Source organism: Vicia villosa, unplaced genomic scaffold (genome assembly GCF_029867415.1).
Source record: "Vicia villosa cultivar HV-30 ecotype Madison, WI unplaced genomic scaffold, Vvil1.0 ctg.002602F_1_1, whole genome shotgun sequence".
Classification (NCBI taxonomy): domain Eukaryota; kingdom Viridiplantae; phylum Streptophyta; class Magnoliopsida; order Fabales; family Fabaceae; genus Vicia; species Vicia villosa.
Window position 1 is genome coordinate 91,280 of NW_026705981.1, and position 20,993 is coordinate 112,272.

The window sequence follows — 20,993 nt, forward strand, 5'->3', positions numbered from 1 at the left end:
AATGATAGCGCCAGCCGCATTGGTCATAGTAATTTGAAAAGGACCATTGGCGATGGCTGTCCAAATGTTCCTATCAATAGAATTAATATGAACACGCATACAATCCTTCCAATAGCCATAGTTTTCACCGTTGAAAACTGGAGCTCTATTTTGAGCCCCTTTAGGTCTGGAAGCCATTTGTCAGATAAGTGTTTTTGAAGCAAGGAATAAACCAGAGCTCTTGATGCCACTTGTTAGACGTTTGGCTTACGTATCTAGATGGGGGGTGAATAGATACTTCAGAGTTTATTGCGATTTTCTTAAAAGTTTTAGGCGAAAGCGTTTAGGAATCGACTTGCGTCTACTCCGAACCGCTACGGGAAGGATCGGATATGCTTTAAACACACAAACCAATTATAATGTAAAGATGGAAGTACTTTCAGTGAATCAACAAATTATTTGATAAGAGAAATTGTTTAAATGTTTAACTTGAATAAGCTTGTTTCCAATGAATTTGATTGATGAAAGTAAGCAATATGAAATGATCTATACTATGCAGTATGAATAATTTCCAAAGTAAGCAATATATCAAACACGTGGGGTATAAAAACCAAATTGTGTTATTGATCAATGTGTGGTGACTTGTGATGTGTTTGCTGATTTTATCACAAAAGTTTAACACTATGATTTGTTAATCAATTTGCAATCTACTATCTACCCAATACTAAAGTATTGACCAAACTGACCATTTTGCCCTTCTAACCAAATATCTTTACCCTTAAAAAAGGATATTCACGTAATTAACAAATTAAAAAATACATATGGCCAAATGTTGTGTTCTCATTTGTTCACAGCTTTCCAAGGAAATAGATTCACCTCTTTCTCACTTTTCCCCGTTTTCTCTCATCTCTCTCTTTCTCTCTTTCCCTCTTCTCTCTTCTCAAACCCTAAAAATTCTGAACAAAATAAAACCAGACTCCCACTTTTATCATTTTCAAGTTTGCTTCTCACAACTAATCCGAGAATTTATCAAAGGTATGTCTTTACCATCTATTGCTTCGTGTTTATGTCCTCATATTATTCAAATTTCCTTCTCACAACAAAGTCTAAGACTTTCTCAATGTATGTTTTGCTTCCTTTTTGCAGCTATATTGCTCTCAAAGTTTCCGTTGTTTCAGAAAAAATTGTTGAAGTTGACCGACATTCTCACGGTATGCTTCAGATCTAATTGCATTTGTTTTCGTTATTGCATCTCTTTCAAGGTTTTTCCTTTCTTTTTATTCTCTTTCAATGTCTTCTAATGATTATGTTTGTTGTTGACTGATTTTAACATGATTTTCTACCAAAGTGAAATTTCAGATCTACAAACTAGATTGGATGCATTGAGATGAAATTATAGTAAATTTCAGGGTTTGTGTTCATAATCCTTTATGTTCTGATTTTTTTATTTTAGTGTTTTTCTGAAATCACAAAACCATAATGATTTTTTGTTTATCTTTAATAAATTTTGGTTTTGAATCATGTCGACATGTTGGTGTCTAATGTTCGTGTTTATGTCGACGTGTTTGTTGTTGTGTAGGCACAGATGGGCGGTTAGATTTGAAGCAAGAGTGTTGTGTTAGGAAAGACCGTCAAGGTTCTTTTTTATATCTCCCTTTCTTTACTGATTATTTTGATTTGAGCTTTTGGTTAGGAAAATGAAATATCAGGGACAATGTAATTTATGCATATAGGAAAGTGATTTTTAATTTTTTGCTTTTCCCTTAACATGGAATGACTTGGTTTAATTATTGGCTTCTGATACATGGCTTTAGACTATTCCTATAGTGTATTTGGGTGAGAAGTGTTTCTATTAAACTACATCCTTAAGTTTGATAAGGTTAATAATTACATGCTGAATTTGTTGTTATGATTATTGTTAGGTGGGTTTGAGAATTAAGATCTTTTGCAATTATATAATGGGAAACAGGAATGTATGAATTTGAACATTCTAAGTTATCCACATTATGGTTTCAATTGCATATATATTGTTGAATTGAATAGTGATAAAAAAAAACAACAACTTGAACTTATTCTTGCTGAAAAAGAAGTTCTCAAAATGCTCAAGCAAGTTCGTTGCACATTCGTTGGTGTATGTCATTTCTAATCATCTCCTTTTGATAAAAGTTCTTCCGTTTACCACTGTTGAATCTCAACTTCCATTTTCAATATTTATTTTGATTTTAATTAATTTTTCGTAACTTTATTTTGACTGTGTTCTATCAATAGGTTTCAAATCTTATGTTGGGAAAAATTTCTTGACTCAAGTAGATGTTTTTTTCAATATTTATTTTGCTTATTGTTTGTTATTTAGTTACTTATTGCACGGGCTTTGGAAAACGTAGCATTTGGGACTTCTAAGAACACTAAAGTGGTGGTTAATCATGGAGCAGTTCCTGCATTTGTCGTGTTGCTCAGTTCACATATTGATGAATTTCAATAGCAGGTATCTCATACTTGAATGTGTTGTACAAGCATCTTTCTTACAACCACGTGAGTTATTAGATTTATCATCTAATGCAACAAATAGTTTCACTGCCACACTTTTATTGTGTATTTTTTGGCAACTTTTTTGTTTTTCATTTGAGTTGTGTTCTATCAATGTAATTATATATTTTCATTTTTAAAATTAATCATTTATTGCAGGGTTGTGCTTGCTGATAATATTGGGATATATTGCAGGGTTGTGCTTGCAGGGTTTCACTGCCACGCTGTAATTATATATTTTATTTTGTGATTTTAATAGATATGTAAAAAAGCTAATGTAATTTATTTTTCTATAATCTTTGCTGATAACTTTTTTGAGCTTCAGTTTCATAGGTTTATGAATTCATCACTTCTGCCCTTGAATTTGGTTCAGCTGCTGCCCCTACTCTGATTGCATTGTTGAAAATGGGTTTGTGGCTCTCATTGACACTTACTGGCATATGTCTCAAGGTTTCAAAGCCTATGCTGTAAGTTTCTCTCCTAATATCTAGATTTTTTTAAACCATGTTATTTTTATTGAGAATTTTAACGGAGTTAAACATTGATGAATAGATCTCAACTATGTTAAAATACATTGTTTCTGTTTTGAGGAGAATCTGATTTGAAACTCAACTTCCGTTTACCACTATTGAAGGTTCGTCATGTGATTTTTCTGAAATCCTGCCTGTGTTGAAACAAGACAGATTCGAAGTGACTTAGGTGAGTCAAGTTTTTCTGCCGCGGGCGCTGTATAAGGTCGTATAAGTTACTCAGGAAAAATACCTTATTCTGGAAGCATCTCTATTTGATATGACAGTAGCACTACCAGTACATGGTCCTTTGGTGTGCAACAGAAGAATCGTTGACCAAAATGATTATTGCAGAAACCGGAACTTACCGATGGAAAGGACCAGAGGCATGCCGTCTTTTTTAGAATGTAATTTTATTGATTCATTGATAACTATCAAAGAATTTGAATTAGATGATCATTGATAATTTTATTGACTCATCACGATGTCTGCATAAAATCTCTCACTATACCTTTGCTAAGCATTGGACATGTTATTTTCTTAATGTTAGTTATTTTAAATTCTTAATGAATTTGGTGCAGTTGATTCTTTCTTGATCATGTTGACCTATACTTAAACCGTGATGTTGGAATTATAGTATATTGATGTTTGGAAGGTACGTTGGACTAATGATGGATTATATGATGTCTTTGTCTATATAAGTAATGATTATTTTTTGCTGCTTTTTAAGACATGAAAAGTGTGACATAACATTTTTAGTTAGAATGACACATTGTGAGAATCTATGTAGAATTTGTTGATTTTCATCTAATTTTAAGAAACTTACTTTCAACTGGGAGAATAAGTATAGATGTTGGTGCTTCTATGGTTTACCAACCTTAGTTTAAGAAGAACAGAAGAAACCGCAAACCATCTGCTATTCTTAAAGTATTTTTTTTTACCTTACACTTTGATTTTTATTCTTCAATAGCTGTATATTCTACTTCTATTTTTGAACTAATAGTCTTTGTTTTGGAATAAGTTAGGAAATATGACTTTCTTTTCATTTTAATACAATCATGAGATGTTTATGTATTGAACATAAGTATTCAATGACAGTATTATATATTGACATCGTATATATTTTAAGCACTGAAACATTGATGTTAGCAGATGCTGCTTGTCTTATTAGTTGTTGCAGAGCTGGGTGGGCAGTAGGCGTTATTCAGAATGTTTTGGTTATTTTTGTTGTGTTGCCGGTTGTGCTATTAGTGGCTATATGTAAAGATGTATTGTGTGTCATGTGTGGTGTATATTTGGTTTGCTGTGGAGATTCTAATGTAATATTTTATTTTGCTTATACATTTTATCATCTATTATGAACCAACAACTCTATCATTAATCAAAAATATATATTTTTTTAATTTATCAAGTAATACCAATTCTATTTATTTAATATCACTAAAAAAATACTAATTAGTATAATTTTTAATTTTGATAAAATTAAAATTTTATTTTATTAAATTAAATAATACTCAATAGCCATGCAAACAATTAACCTTTTATTTTACGGGTCATTATCAACACAATATCTAATTTTTATACTACTAATATCTTATTAATAAATTTTTTTATATGGTTAATTTCTATTTTATATATGCAATTTGGTCAAACTTCTTTATTTCACATTTTTCGTATAATACACCCGGGCGACAGCACGGGTCTCTGACTAGTTATAACCAAAAATAAGCACAATGTAAACGAAAAGATAAAAGCGATAGAGAACACGATATTTGTTCAGGCAGTTCGTCGACCGTCCTCGCTACGACTACATCTGCCCCCAATTCCAAACGGGAATTGGTATGTCTTTCATTATTTATTGAAAAACGTTTATACAAGAAGATAACAAATCAATAACGATAAAACCGATTAAGTTAATTTTTTGTATCTTCTTCCCCTTGATCTTAAGCAAGATCAAGTGTCTTCCAAGAGCTTGTCGTTGATTCCCTTTTTGCAGTGTTGTGAATTGATCGAACCTTTGTTCTTCAACTTCTACACTCAGTTGAATCATTGATGGAGCCTCTTGATAAAAACCCCCAAAATTCACCAATCTTGGAGGACAAAATCCACATATTTTATTCACCAATAACCCCACAAATCTTCACCCACTAGGAACCTTCAATCCCTTTCCATGGACGTTATCAATCTTGATCTTAAACCCTCACCACAAGAATTGTTATGTGTAATTGTGTTGGAGTTGTGAAAAGGAGAGAAGATGAGAAGACTTTGTGTATCTTTCAGTTGTTGGTGTTAACTTCAATAATTAGCATGAAATGATATATATATATATATATATATATATATATATATATATATATATATATATATATATATATATATATATATATATATATATATATATATAGGTGCTAGCAAGATAGGCTGAAGATAAAGCAAATTTTCAAATATTTTTGGCGCGATAGGTCGGCCTACTTGATGTCTGGGTCGACCTAAATGGAGTAGATTCAAAAATCAGTTAATTTTTCTTTAGATACGTCGACCTGTGGAAGTTCTGGGTCGACCTAATTGATGTTCATTTCATCAGGTCGACCTAGGTGGATTGCTGAGTCGACCTAAATGAGGCACACTTGAAAGATAATTTGATTCTTCAGTTTATGTCGACCTGGGTTGAAGGTAGGTTGACCTAAATGAACCAGAATCCTCCATAGAGTTTGTGCAGTGGTCTAGGTCGACCTAGGCTTATGTTGAGTCGACCTGATGTGTTAAAACTTTGCCAAAACTTGTTTCTTCTTATGTCATTCACTTATTGCTTTAAGTTTGTTCCACTTAGATGTTTGCCATGAATCAAAAATCATTGTTGAGTGTGTACTTGCACTTACAAACATAATGGAATTGCATAAAGAAGAAACAAAACCATATTGGATATGGCGACATGCATGCTAAAGCATAAGAATCTGCCAAATTCCTTATGGGGTAAAGCTATTTCGACTGCAGTTTATATCCTGAACATGTTCCCTACTAAGATATTGAAGAACAAAGTTCCTAAAGAAGTGTGGAGTGGCAAACCATCATCAGTAAGTCATTTGAAGGTGTTTGGCTCTATGTGTTACATGTAACGCCTGTAAATGTGTTTTTCTGTTTAATTGTGATGTTTGTTGTATTCTCCTAAATTTTACGGTTTTTGAGTCGTGTCAGTCGATAATAGTTTGGTATAGTATATTATTATTTAATCAATGATTTTTACGTTTTCGGTAGTAGAAATATATATGACGTGTTATTTTGCGTTTTGGGGTTTTTCAGAGGAATTAAGTTTAGACCGTAAAATAGATATTTTAGTTAGATATTTTATGGGTGAATAGGAAGTAGGGGGAGAAAGAAAAGAGATAAGAGAGAAGAAAATAAAGAAAAACCAGAAAAAGAAGAAAAGAAAGAAATAGAGAGAAAAGTGAGAAGAGATAGAGAGGAGAAAAACAAAGAGAAAGAGAAGAAGAGATTTTGTGGGAAGAACAACCAAGCTAGAATCAAGATTAACCAAGGTAAGGGGGTGAATCTAATTTATCTTGGATGTATGATTCTTATAGTCTTGTTCTTGTTCTTGTTCATTTTCTATGCTTGACCAACAATGGTAGATTGTGAGTTTTGTGAGTTTTGAAGTTATAAATATGATTTTGTGGTGTGTATGTGTAGTATGATGATAGATATTTTCATTGATCATGTTTGTTTTCCATTTCTCCATGTTTTCTTGCTCATGAAGGAATTATTAGGTTATTGACATTTAGTGAATAAACCATGGATCATTGATTGTTAGAATGAATATATGGCATGTATGGATTGTGTAGGAGGTGTAAGGAAGCTTATTTGAGGTTTTGAGATGATTGGGTTGAGTTTAGCCGGTCTGTTGCAGAACTGATTTTTCTAGGTTTGTACAGGTCCGCTAAGCGGCCCTGGGTTCGCTAAGCGGAGGTTCTTTTGCAAAAAAATCTCTGTGAGGGTCCGCTAAGCGGAGATTCTACATTTTTAACTATTAATTTTCTGTCTGGGTCCGCTAAGCGGAGTTCAAGCGACAGTGTAAGATGTAGTTTTTTTCCAACTTCGTTTTGTTGTATCTTTTGAAATGTAGGTCGTTTCTACGCGCCGTTTGAAGTGTTATGGAAATCCTTGAGTATGCTTTATGATAAAGGAGAGTGTGTTGGTGGTTGTATAAGTTTTCATAAATATATTTTGTAAAATAATATTTACTAATCAGGTGCGTTTTGACGGTAAATGTGTGCTGTGTGATTACGAAAGCCTTAGTGGTGTTTATGATGTATCCGTGTGGATTAATATAACTGGTGTGATGTGGATATGTGACCGAGTTATATTATTGTTGTTGTTGTTATGTAATCGAGTCGTTTGTGTGCACAGCATAACATTTCAATACGTTAATGGCGGAATGCTGTTAAAAGGTGGCCCGTGTGGCATTGGTTACCAGTGGGAGCTTAATGCTCGGTAAAGGTACATTAGCCTGAGTGGCAAGAGATCATCAGTGGGGGTTAAATGCTCGATGATGGTTTGTCGTAGCTTACTGCTCGACAACGATGTACTTTCCTGAGTGGAATAAAGTCCCAGCATGATGCTCGGCAAGGTGTATTTCTCATAATGACAAGGAGGAGTTTACTCCGGATTTGGGTACCACATGCATATGCATAGTCGAGTCTTATTCATCACTACCTGTCTTTACCATTATGTTCTCACTCATTTATCGCATTGTTCATACATTGATTGTGGTTGACTTAGTGGATTACCTTGTTGTATGATTCTTGATGATACTTGTTGGCATTACTATATTTATCATGCTTTTTCATTATAAATTATATTCTCACCCTTCTGCCTTATTGTTACCTACTCGTGGGTAATGTGCAGGTGATCCGCAAGTGTAGGTGCTCTTTTAGTAGTGGTCCGTTTTGGTGTCGTCCGCTCGTGATACGTAACACCTAGGGGGGATTGAACACTTATTTTGTAGATGATGCTTATAGGGTCCTTTTGATGTATATTTGATCCTTTGGATGTATTCATATTATGTGTTTTGGATACCTTATCATACGTTGTATTTTGGAGGAAATACTGTGGATATTCTGTTTACCGACATATATGATACTGTCAAGCGTTTATGAGAATCTTTCCTCTTTGAATTATTTGTGTTACGCATCTTTTACGAGTATGTTATTGTTTAGTGGTGTGGTTCCTTAAGTGTAATGCCCTAATTGTTTATGTGAATTTAATTTTTACACTCTGATATTTGTACCTAACTGCTTGGATAGAATTGGGGTGTTACATTACAAGCATATTCCCGATGCAAGAAGAAGGAAGTTTGATGACAACAGTGAACCTATGATTCTGGTAGGATATCACAAGACTAGTGCATACAGGCTATTCAATCCAATTAATGAGAAGATTGTGTTAAGTCGAGATATTGTGATTGATGAAAATTCTGCCTGTGATTGGAATTCTAGTGATGCAATCAACAAACCATTAATGAGTTATGGTTACAACGAAGAAACTAATGAAGTCAAATTCGAAGGAATTGTTGAGAATCTAGTTGAAGTCAAAGTTGAAGCAGTTACTGACATTCCTGACACAATCGAAATCGAAGAGGTTGTGGCTGAAACAAGTCAAAGACCTCAACGAACTAGAGTTCGTCCCACTAGACTTCAATATTTTGAAGTGGTTGGTGATGGTGAATTCACCCCATAGAGTTTGTCCCATTATGTTGTTGTTTTTATTGGTTGATTGGTATTTATGTTTGGCTAAAATTTAATAGCATCAAAATGTAATAGAATGTATAAGTCTTGTAAATATAAAAGAACAAAACAGGTACAAGCAAGATGTTATATGGAATGTCATGACATCAATTCATGACATCGCGTCTGCAAAACTGGAACATGAAGATTCAGTCTGATATTCAACATATACAGAATATTCTATGGAATATTATGTAATCCTATGTGGCGCAGATTTTAAAGTGATCACGACTTTACGTGTCTATAAATCTGATAACTGCAAGTGCACAGTCGTGTCGTGTAGTTTTAAAAGATATCGAATCCACAGGGACTATGAATCGATCTACCGTTATCTAAGGTTACTATGTAAAGCTAAGGCTACTAATATCTTGGTTGTTTCTAAAGGGAAATGTAATTGTGAAATCTAAATAATATAATAATAAACGGATATCAGTATGTATTTCTTTTAACTTAAGCGATCCGAAGGTCCATTGGCTATGGTTCTTATTTAATTAAAAATCTTTATTAATTCTGTTGTTTAAAAGTCCTCCTCTCAAACTCTCGCTCTGTTGATTCAGACTACTATCCTAACTCGTAATGTACGCTCTCGCCATCCCATTAGATTTAGAAAAGCTTTTGAAAATAACATAGTTAATAAAATGCTCGCTTTATGAAGTCGTTATCTACTTAAATCTCCTAGTCTCAAACTCTCGCTCTATTGACTCAGCTCATGCTAGTATTCCCTAACGTACGCTTTCGCCATCCCGCGTCGGGTTTAAAAACACTTTTTGAAAGTAAATAATTTCTAATCAGTTTTAATACGCTTTCGCCATCCTTAAAACTAATGTCTTATGTCTACTATCCAGTTAAAGATCTCAAACTCTCGCTCTATTGATTTTAACCTTTATCGGCCTTAAAACCTCAAACTCTCGCTCTATTGATTTTAAGACTCTATTAATTTAAATTAGACATAAAACCAAAAACAAGTGATAATTAATAAAACATATTCAAGCCAATTTATTTCAGATCCCACGGTTAACTTACTTTACATACCGATATCTTAATTAATTAGCCAGACATATTGATACGGTTAAACATGCATAAATTTATTCGATTTATAATGAAAGGCATATTAAAAGGCATACAATATATCATGCAATTAAATAATATAAAGGCAGTAAATAAATAATCTGAATAAAATAAATCTGAAATAAATCTGGATCTTGGAGTACTCGAACTTCCGCCACAGGTTGGCTAGATTGTTCTTCAGAAATTATTAGGCGTACAATTTAAAGGCAAGGAAAATAAAAACTAAATCTAACATAAGGTTAGATCTATAAAAGGTTCACAACAATTTCCGGTGTAGAAATTGTTACGAGAAAAGAAAGCAATGAATAAAAATGCAGAGAAAAATAAATGCTTGAAAAATGAATTCGGCAGCACTTCGTTAGCAAAAATTCGGACCTGGAGAACTGAAGTATCAACCTCCTTTTATAGGTGAGGTTCTGCAGTTTGGTTCCGTGAATGTAGCAGCTTCTGACTGGGGCTTGGGAGACGCACGTCTCCACTTCTTCAGGAAGACTCAGTAACGGACTTGAGACGTGCGTCTCAAGTGGAGAATTTTTAGGGAAGGTGGGAGACGGGCGTCTCCTATTGGTGACGTGGCAGAGAGACGTTGGAGACGGGCGTCTCCACGTGCTGAAGTGGTCTTTTCCAGCTCCTTCGTGGGCTGGGCTTGATCTGTAGGCATTTGGGTCATCTTTACACCCCTCTATTTACTTAAACACCTCTCTTTCATCTTTTAAGAATAAATAATAATGATTTTTGCTCCATTTCTTCTTCTTTTCACTAATAGTCTCAATATGAACGCAAAACCTGAAACATCGCAAATACTCGCATAATATCAGAATAAAACAATATAATTAAAAGAAAATACTAATAATACTTATGGATTTTAAGCTAAATATACGATATAAAATCGTGTTATCAAACTGCCCCAGACTTGAACCTTTGCTTGTCCTCAAGCAAATAATAAGATAAAAACAGGAGGACAGCGAAATGGAATGCATGTCCGCCACGTCGTTCGGGTCGTACTCAGCCACAAAGTGTTTTTGTCAGAAACTTATGAGATGAATCCTAGCAATAAACTTACAGTAGTGACACTAGACAACTCCCAGCATGCATACCAATCTGAATCATGCTATCATAGCTCGACCTTGACTTATCATCTTGTTTTACCCGTTTCATTCGCGTGCAATCACATTAAGCCTATTATCTTGAAACACACATAGCAGAGTAGCCGGTTAGTGACTATGATCCTTTTTATGGAGTTCTGGCACAATTATGTGGTATACTACTTTAGCGCTCATTTGTCGATTGTGGGGAATCGAACCATAGTTCCTCCTACAAAGTTCAGTACCAGGTAACTTCTGAACCAATCAACAATGAGTTTATTTAATGTTTGAGATTTGTAGCCGTTAGGTTAAATGATCGTGTGAGGATCACCTTACTTAGTAGGTACATTTCTATTGGCAATTAAGCATATAATAATAATTATATGGATCATACACTTATATTCATCGACTCTCTGCGTAGTTGGTGTCTAAGACGGTGCCGACTGCTAGAATAAACTAATAAGGGTTATTTCAAAATTAAAGTCAATGGTTTCGGTGTAAAAGGTATTCAAATTGGTTACGCATACTTGGGGGTTTTAGAGTGTCGAGACGGTAAGGGTATTGTCTCGAATTTTTACTCTAGCTCCTATATATCTTGTAAGAAAGTGGCTTCGTACTATTCGAACGTGCGGGGTTATGCGTTTATCGTTTAGAAAATTTTGTTATGGCTCAAGAAAATGGAAAAATTATAATAGACACGGAAATATGCATATAAGACTTAAAATTTCATAAATATGTTTTTATTGAATTGAAAAACATTGCAACAAGGGAAATAAAAGGAATAAAATACTAATGCGAGTAATACGACTCCCCCAGACTTAAAGTTTACAGTGTCCTCAATGCATAAGAACTACTCCTCGTTGTTGCGGTTGCGAGAACTGCTTGCGCCTCTGGTGCGAACACGTCAACATCTATTAGTAGGAGAGCCATTTGCACAAAGGTTGAGATCATTCAATTATGTAGAAATTTCTGTGTAGTGGCCTTCGGTCCTAATAGCGTAGTCACGGTGTTCTTGTTGCATTTCTTGAATTAACCTTAAGGTTTCGTCTTGATTTGTCTGCATAGCTTGAAAAAGTTGGTCTTGGCGTTGAATTACAGCATACATGGCATCGAGAGTAATTGGCGGAGGATTATCTTGAGGAGGTTGGTTGGCATCGAAATCATCATCTGCTTGGTTGAACTCTTGTTCCATTTCATCCACCGGCTCATTATGATGTTCAGGTTGGTTTTGATGAGGATCTTCAAGAATAAGCCTCCAACGCTGAATATAATGGATGTTGATTTGCTCGGGGCACGGTAGAATGACGTTTGGAATTAAAGTTTTGTTGACCACCAGAGTGAAACGACCATCGGGTCGTGGTGACACCATGTGAGAGTCACGACAGTAAGTGAGATCGAGGGACTGAGCAGGCATCATGTAATGGGAAAGAGAGATGAGGTCGTCAGCAAGGCCTAAGGCACATGCCAATGTGGTACTAATGCCGCCAAAACAGAATGGGTTTGTGGCGGGAGCGTTGACACATCCTTGGAGGTGTTGGAGCATAAATGGTGCGGCATTGATGCGGATATTATTTAGTGCACAAAATAAGAAAAATAACTCATTTTGGTTCACCTTGTGGTTGTTGGATCTTGCAAAAATTGTGTTACCCAAAACACGTTGAAAATAACCTATAACGGGGTTTTGAATGTGGGAAGCGTGAAGATTCCTCCAACCGGTAGCATGTTTGCCAGTTAGATTAAACCATAATTCAAAAGCAAGTTGCTCCCAAGATTGACCATTGAGTTCTTCAAAAATGTTGTGACGAGCATCTGGTTCATGAGAAAATTGCAAGTATGCAGCAACTTCTTCTTGATCCAAATCATATTCACGATTAAACATCCTAAATTGGACGTTACCAGTTAAGAGCGGTTGATCAGAAGGAGTGTTGTAGTTGAAAGAGCTTAAGAACTCTAAGACGAGCGACTCAAAAGTAGGGGCGGATTTAGTACAGAGGTGTTGTGGGCTAGATTTTGTGAGTAAACGGGTGACACCATCTGTTAAACCCAAAGTTTCTAGACATTCAGTGTTCACATATTTTGTGGGGACAACTGAACGTTCGTAGAAAGCCAAAAAAATTGTACGTTGAGCAGCATCGTTGTCCTCTCGAAAAATAATTTGTGATAGGTCGGGAGGTGGTCTCTCAGGGCGCACACTTCGGATGATAGAACGTGGAGGCATGGTGTTTATGGATAAAAGAAATGTGTGGAGAATGGGATGATAGAAAACTGGTTTTGAGTTTGTGAAGAGAAGAATGGTGGTGGTATGAATTTATAGTGAGGTTTGAAAATGGTGGATTAAAGATAGAATTAAAAGGGATTTATGGTGGTGTTTAAAGTTTGAATGGATGGAAGAAATAGAAAATGATGTAGAGTTATGGAGGTGATGATGGAGGGATGAATGTGGTTTATGGTGTTTAAATGGAAGAAAATATGGGGAAAAGAAAGAATATTGAATGATGAATTTTGAAATTCAAAATTCAAAATTCAAAAGGGGAGTTATGGTGGTCTGCGTGGTCAAGGGGACATAGCAGCTGCCACACACCCTTGGGAGACGCGCGTCTTAGGTGGGCAGGTTGCAGGTGGACAAAGCATGGAGACGGGCGTCTCCTATCCTAGGCATGCAGAGAGGTGGTCCCATAGAGGTGGAGACGGACGTCTCCTAGCCTAGGGAAGATGTTTGTCGTGTGCATGCTTTTGGTCATATGTTCTGACAGGTATAATGAAACATGTGAATAGTACAGAACAGTGACATGGTTTAATATTATAAACAGCAAAATTTTGGTGACCAGACTGAGTATATTAAATGCAGTCATGAATATATAGCAGTAATAGCAGCAGAATAGATAAAACACAGTAGCAGTGTTGAATAAAAATATTACATTTCGAATTAAAACTGGGTACTGAGTGTTAATAGCAGCAGAATGTAAAATGCATAAAAGTAAACTCTAAACTAGAAATAAGAAATAACTAAAACTAAAAATAAAAATCTAATATTCTAAAAGTCAATATCTAGCCACTTTTGTTTTGCATATTAGGAGCTATAGAATAAATGTGCTTGAAGACTTCGTCGAATTGAGCATTAACGGTGTCGATGAAATTGAAGAAGTGCATTTGTAGAGTGTGTATCTCGTCGCGCATATGCTGGACTTCATGCTGCAGTGCATCTATAGCTTGGCCATGTGTAATCGGGTGATAAGCATGCTCGATCCTCGGAGGAGCATTTCTCGGGGCCAAGGATTCAGCAGATGCAGCAGGATGTTGTTGTTCAGGCTCGACATCGGTCATATCCTCGGATTGATCTTCTTGTGAACCAGTAGGAGTCTCAAGCTCATATTCAGGAACGGGTTCATCTTCAGGCATAGGCTCATATTCAGGCACAGGATCATCCTCGGGCATAGGTTCATACTCAGGCACGGGCTCATATTCGGGAGGATTCATGTCATAGTATCCAGGAGGAGTGTCAGGTTCAGAGTCCGCTTCTGTTGTATGCATATCATCATCAAAATGTTCATAGGCTTGTGGAGTTTCAGGAGATGACTCTCTATCAGGACTCTGACCATAATAAAGCCAATTAGCAGGGTTGTGCACACTCGTCCTCGGATTTGGTAAAGCGAACTGATCCGGTACTTGGTTATCAATAAGGAGCTCAAACTGATCCGGACCAAGGTTTCCAATGATACCTCGATTGAAGCAGAACTGAATGTCCATGGAGTTATAGGAACCAAAAGGTGTCAATCTAAGCAGTGGTTGTCTCAGTCCTATAGCATTTGCAATCATAGTGACGAATCCTCCAATCAGAATAGGTGAAACTTTGTCTTGCGTGATGCGCTCGAAGTTTGCTAGCATAAATGTAATAGCATTGACCAGACGATTCTGAGAAGTGCAGAACATGATGAACAATTCTTCTCTGGAAACTTCAGTGACATTCTCAGGTTTACCGAAAATGTAGTGAGAGATAATCTTATGCAGATATCTGAAAGCAGAGTTATGAATATTCTCGGAGTGAAACTCATGCTCTTCAGGATTATCGTTTACAGTAATCTTACCCCAGAAACTTTCCAACTCCCAGTAAGCAAATAGTTCCTCTTGAACTGTGGTGAATGCATCTGCTCCGTTAGGAATTTCTAACATAGCAGCAAAATCACGGACACAAAACTGATATTCCAATCCAAAAAGCCAAAAGAGAATAATTCATCTCTTCACTCCTTGTCCACAGTTAGGCAGATAAGTCAATGAGCTCAAGAACTCCAGAGTGAGCTTTCGGTAGGTACAGAATTTGCGGAACAGGTGAGAACCGGTCCAACCGATTTGGTTCAGCAAGTACATGACACTTTCTTCGATCCTAACTTCTTCATAGTCGGGTGATGAGGATAGCGAGTCAAATCCATTTGCCTCTGAGCTAGCTTAGGATATCTCGCTTCTTGTCCTCTTCCTCGAAACACAACTTCCATATTGTCAACTTCTTGCATCTTGATAAGTTAGTAACTAGATTAGCCTATAAGTTGGAAAATATGAAAATTTAAGTTAGAATTTTGCTAGTGTTGAAAAAAAGAAAATTAAAAAGATGGAACAAAATAATAATTATAATTATAAAAAGATAAGATTTTTACAACAATGATTAAAATAATAATTATAATTATAATAATTATTATTATTGGCAAAAAAGACATAAAAATAGAAAAATGAAAAATAATATAAAAACAAGATAGAATAAAATAAAATAAAATAATTTAAATTAAAAGGATAAAGATAAGAAAAAAAATAAAAACGTGGGTTGTCTCCCACTAAGCGCTTTGTTTTATGTCGTAAGCTCGACGATTTAAATGAAAATCATTTTTTCAAATGAGCGGGCAACTCGTCAAGTTTGAAAAGTTGAATATTTTCATCGTTCTCGAGACGATGGTAATGTTTAAGACGTTGCCCATTTATGACAAAAGGTTCGACCGTTTTTCCTCTAATTTTTATCGCTCCGCTCGGAAAGATGTTAGTAATTTCGAAGGGACCAGACCATCTAGATCGTAGCTTTCCAGGAAATAATTTTAGTCTAGAGTTAAATAACAGGACTTTATCGCCTATGCTAAAACTTTTCCTAGATATACGCTTGTCGTGCCATTTTTCTGTTCTTTCTTTATAGATTTTAGGGTTTCCGTAAGCGTCTTGTCTAAGCTCGTATAATTCGTTTATGTCTAGAATGTGTTTTTCGCCAGCGGTAGTGTAATTTAAATTTAATGTCTTAATGGCCCAATAAGCCTTATGTTCCAATTCTACCGGGAGGTGACATGATTTTCCATAAACGAGTTTGAATGGGGTGGTTCCTATTGGAGTTTTGAAAGCTGTTCTATAAGCCCATAAAGCTTCATTTAACTTGGATGACCAATCTTTTCTAGATATAGCAACAGTCTTCTCCAATATTTGCTTTATTTCTCGGTTAGAGACTTCTACTTGTCCGCTTGTTTGTGGATGGTATGGTGTCGCTCTTCGATGATTCACTCCATATTTTCGAAGAAGTTTTTCAAGGATTCTTGAAATGAAATGAGATCCACCGTCGCTAATTACCAGTCTTGGTACACCAAACCTAGGAAAGATGACATTTTTAAAAAGTTTGATCACTACTCATGTGTCGTTTGTAGGAGAAGCGATAGCTTCTATCCATTTCAAAACGTAATCGACACCTACGAGGATATATTTATTTTCGAATGATGATGCAAAGGGACCCATAAAGTTTATTCCCCATATGTAGCAACCTGCCCTAAAAATTAAAGATTAGAGTCGCCACCTATTCTACCAAGGCAAATAGGAAACCTCGTGCAGTTAAGAGATCGGGGTAAGATACTATATTCAGGTCGAGGGAAGGTGTTAGGCACCCTCAACCCTTTCCTAAGGTTTGCATCGTTGGGTTAATATAAAGAAAGGTGACAGAAAGTTATAAGGCAAATGGCAATAATTAACATAATTAGGGTTTATAATTTAATCGGGAAAAAATGATATTTATGGGGGAGGGGACTCGCCTTGTTGCCAAGTGCCTACGTATCTCCTTATGGAGAATCAGAGTCAACGTAGTTCGGGGACAGGGTTGTACGCCTTAGAATTTGATATGGAGGTGTTTGAAGTTGTTTTGTGCTTTGAAAGGCATTTTGAGTTGCCTGATTGAAAAGGATGAAAATCCGTAGTTTGGTACTAGTAGTTTGAAAAGGTTTGGGAAGTGTTTTAGGATTTAGGCGTACAACCCTGGTTTAATTTGTACTATTAATCGCGATGACTAATAGATTTAATCACCATAATTAACAGATTGATAAAGACTTACTGGCAATTCTAATCGATTGATTCGATTATCACTTTTAGTAAATGGATGTATTTTAATTATTTAATTTCATCGTCACCCCTCATAATCAGTAGGTTTGATTAAAAATAATAACGAATTTCATTATTGGGAAATATGCTAATCATCGCAACCAATAAGATGGTTGAAACCATTTAGCAAAATAGATATATTTTTATTATTGGATTTGATTAATTAAATTAATCGATTATTAACCATTGCGACTAATAGATTTAGTCGGAACAAATAATAAATTAAATCCTAATATCTTGGCTAAAAAGCTAATGGGATTGAACAAACCCTAATATCTTAGATCCTTTTAGGGTTTTTTTGTGATTTATAATAATTAAAATTAATTAAAATCAATTAAGTCGAATAATCGAAACAATCGAGACATATCATAATCCTAACCCTAATCCTAATTTTATTATTTTAATCTTAATTAAATAAACCAATTAAATTAAAACTAATCAATTAATATTAAATCTAGATATTCAAATAATAAAGTAAATAGAAATTATATAAAAACCTGGACAGTAATCCTGTGTGGCAAGGGTAAAGGTCCATGGCATGCGCCTTCAGTTCTGGTACGTTGGATTTAGCTCTGGAACAATCCTATGGTGATTATTGAAGGGCCTGTGATGGGGCGCATAAAGCCATGCACACCGGATCTGAGAATTAAGTTTGCTAAAAATAAGGTCTTTACCTGGGAATCGAACCCAGGTTCTTTTACCTAATGCCAACCCAAAACGTGACTTGCCACTAGGCTACGGCAATGTTGCTGATGTTATACCACACGTTATGAATTAAATACAGAATCAATTGATGGATTTTGAATCTGCAGAAGCGCGCGGACAAGGCCAGTCTTCTTCTTCTTCGCGACGTCGTGTTGCACCCCAAAATTTGCCCTCTTTTCTTATGCTATAAGTTATAAATGACGTTTATTTCGTCGGCCAAAAATCAAGAAAATAATAGAGTTTCTCATCTGAGTGCCTGGATTTGTGGAGTTTTGATTGAGGATTAATTGCTTATATGTTGAGGTTTCCCCTACGCCTCAAATACTTTCTTCCTCAAGGATTCTTCAATGGATTGTTGTTGTGGTGTTTTGAAATACAAGCGCGGTGGCATAGGAGATTGGTTGGTTCACTTGCTTTGCTCTCTTTCGATTCAATCGCCATAACCACCGATAAACTTCAATTTCCAAGGACGGCAATCATCAACGATCATCTTCGGCTCAATCGTATCTTCGTCATCGCATCAAGGATTATCATCGTCTTCATCAATTCCTCTCTGCGATTCTTCATCAGCATTCCTCGATCTTTCTGAGTTTACTTCTCAGAATATCCCCAATCGTTGCATCGAGAGAACCACATCAACAACACAAAGCAACGTCCTCATCATCATCGCCTCAGTGATGAAACGTAAACAAGGATAATCGAAACTGAGAGTGAGAACGAATCGAGAGAGATGAGAAGGAGAAATTGAGAGAGTAGAGGACGAGACCGGAAGAAGGTGTAATGTTGACTCGCGGTGGCGATTGGGGAATCTTCGCCGGTGAAGATGATGAAGCCGCCGCTCACCGCCGTTTGCTTGAGAGAGAGGAATTTTCGTTCACGTAACTTCAAAGGCCACATTCATGTAAAACCTAATCCCTTTCTCATTTTTGTTTAATATTAATGTGGATTAATTGACAATAATGTTTTGTTAGCTTATTAATAAATCTGCACTAAATGACATCAATATTGGTTTAATTAGCAATAGAATAAGATTTGAATGAGAATGGACAAAATCTGGAAAGATTGGATCAGTGAATTCTCTGGGCCCATACGAAATTGCTGTTCATACCACCCCTTGGTCGTTTTTGCGGAACAAAAGATGTGACAAAAACGTGTTGTTGGGCCTTAGCGCCCAAAGTGCTGCCTACACCACCTGATTTCAATATAAACCCCCTGTTTTTCTTAATTTCTCTTTAGTATTAGACTTGTTTTCCTTACCTTTTTTAGCATGATAAAAAGGAACATAAAAACAATAATTGTTGTTAGATGTTAACATGATAAAAGATAATAAAAACATGTATTACTTTCTTGTTAGAATTTAATTGTTTTGTACATAGTTTTTGATCTATTACTTTTAGATAAAAATGTCAGAAAAAACAATTTAATCTTGTTAGATTTCGCTTTAGAATTTACTTAGAATTTAATTTCTATTATTTTCTATGGCGGGTGCGTGTCTCCTTGTTATTACTGATTTGTTTGCTGAGATGTGCGAGGTACTTCGAGAGAGCCTTTGATTGCGATTTGATTTGCGTCGTGTTCCACTTTATTTGTGGGATACGAACTTCTTCCCGATGCGATTCACCTGATCTCTCATTCATTGAGATGTATATTCCTGTATAGTCTGGATTGTGTTTCTCTTGCAGGTTGCTTGTGTGGTTGTGTTTGATACGCACCTGTCATACCCCAATTTTTGACCTAAGATACCACCTCATATCATCTGCATACGCATCATTTGCATCTCTAACAAATTGCATAGCTTGTGTTTGCTACTTGTGACTCAGCAGGATTTAATCAGGAAATCACTCATCAGTACAAGTAACAATCAATTAGGGTTTTGTTCTCCCTTCATCTCAAAAGAACAATCTTCATCAACAATCAACATTTGGTCCTCAGAGATTCACTTCAACAAACTCAACAGCTCTGAATCGACTGAATTAGGGTTTTGACTGAAGACAGCACACTCCTGACTTTAGCTCAGGATTTGACATAATGACTTGGGACATGATATCAAGACCTCAAGTGCATCATTTTGACCTAATCCATTGGCTCATAACATCTCCTACACAAAGATTGATCAGACAAATCCTCAGATCAGGATTTTGAACTATCAGGGACTGAAATCAGGGATCACATTTGGGAAACCCTAAAAATCCCCAGGAAGTCAATCAAAGACCTCAATCATCCTCAAATAATCCCTATGACAATATACAATGGAAATTGCATCTCAATTCAAGACCTACAGTCATCAATTTCATCAGGTCGACAATTAGGGTTTTTTTGACCTAATTCACTGAACAACTGACTTTTTAATCAGGACATGGTGCCACAACTCAAACCATGGCTCAATATCCTCTAATGCTTCAATGTGATCCATTCATACCATTCATTTGATGAGGATAGCCTGTTTCATTTGAAATCTCCAGAAACGCGATTCGTCTGAAAAAGTCAACTGTACAAGATCACCATTGACTTTTGGGGAATTTTGGTCAACCATGACTTTTGAAGTTTTGAATCATCAATATATGATATGAGAAGTCATTTGATCAAGAAAAATCAAGAAAATCAATCAAGAATCAAAAGTCAAAAGTTTGACTTTTCATACTTAGAAAAATTTCTAAGTGTTTTTCAATGGTTTTTTCCAAACTTTGGAAGGGAATTTCTCAAAATTTCACCTACAAACTGAAAAAAACTTCCAACATGAAAGTTGTAGATTTTGATCCAATAAACAACTTTGACACATATGATTTTTTTCCATAAGATCAACCATTTAAGAGATATGGTGCTTCAAAGTTGGTACTTTTTGAAAACTTCACTTAAAACTTCATTTTTCTCAAAGTTCATGGATCTTTTTCACCCATTTCCTTAAAGGTCTTGAAGAAACTTTCAACTAGGGTTTTGAAGTATGTAATATG

General features: G+C 35.7%; 1 long non-coding RNA gene across 2 annotated transcripts; it reads left to right on the top strand.

Annotated features, from left to right (window-relative positions):
- Positions 1 to 887: 887 nt before the first annotated feature.
- On the top strand, positions 888 to 3,581 carry LOC131639356 (uncharacterized). 2 transcript variants are annotated; one of them, XR_009294923.1, is made up of 8 exons: positions 888 to 1,014; positions 1,126 to 1,190; positions 1,328 to 1,389; positions 1,559 to 1,615; positions 2,333 to 2,464; positions 2,665 to 2,731; positions 2,879 to 2,972; positions 3,140 to 3,581. It is a non-coding gene; the product is annotated as an uncharacterized LOC131639356 (long non-coding RNA). The 2 variants fall into 2 exon arrangements; XR_009294922.1 differs by lacking the exons at positions 888 to 1,014; positions 1,126 to 1,190 and having other exon boundaries at positions 1,284 to 1,389.
- The last annotated feature ends 17,412 nt before the right edge of the window (positions 3,582 to 20,993 follow it).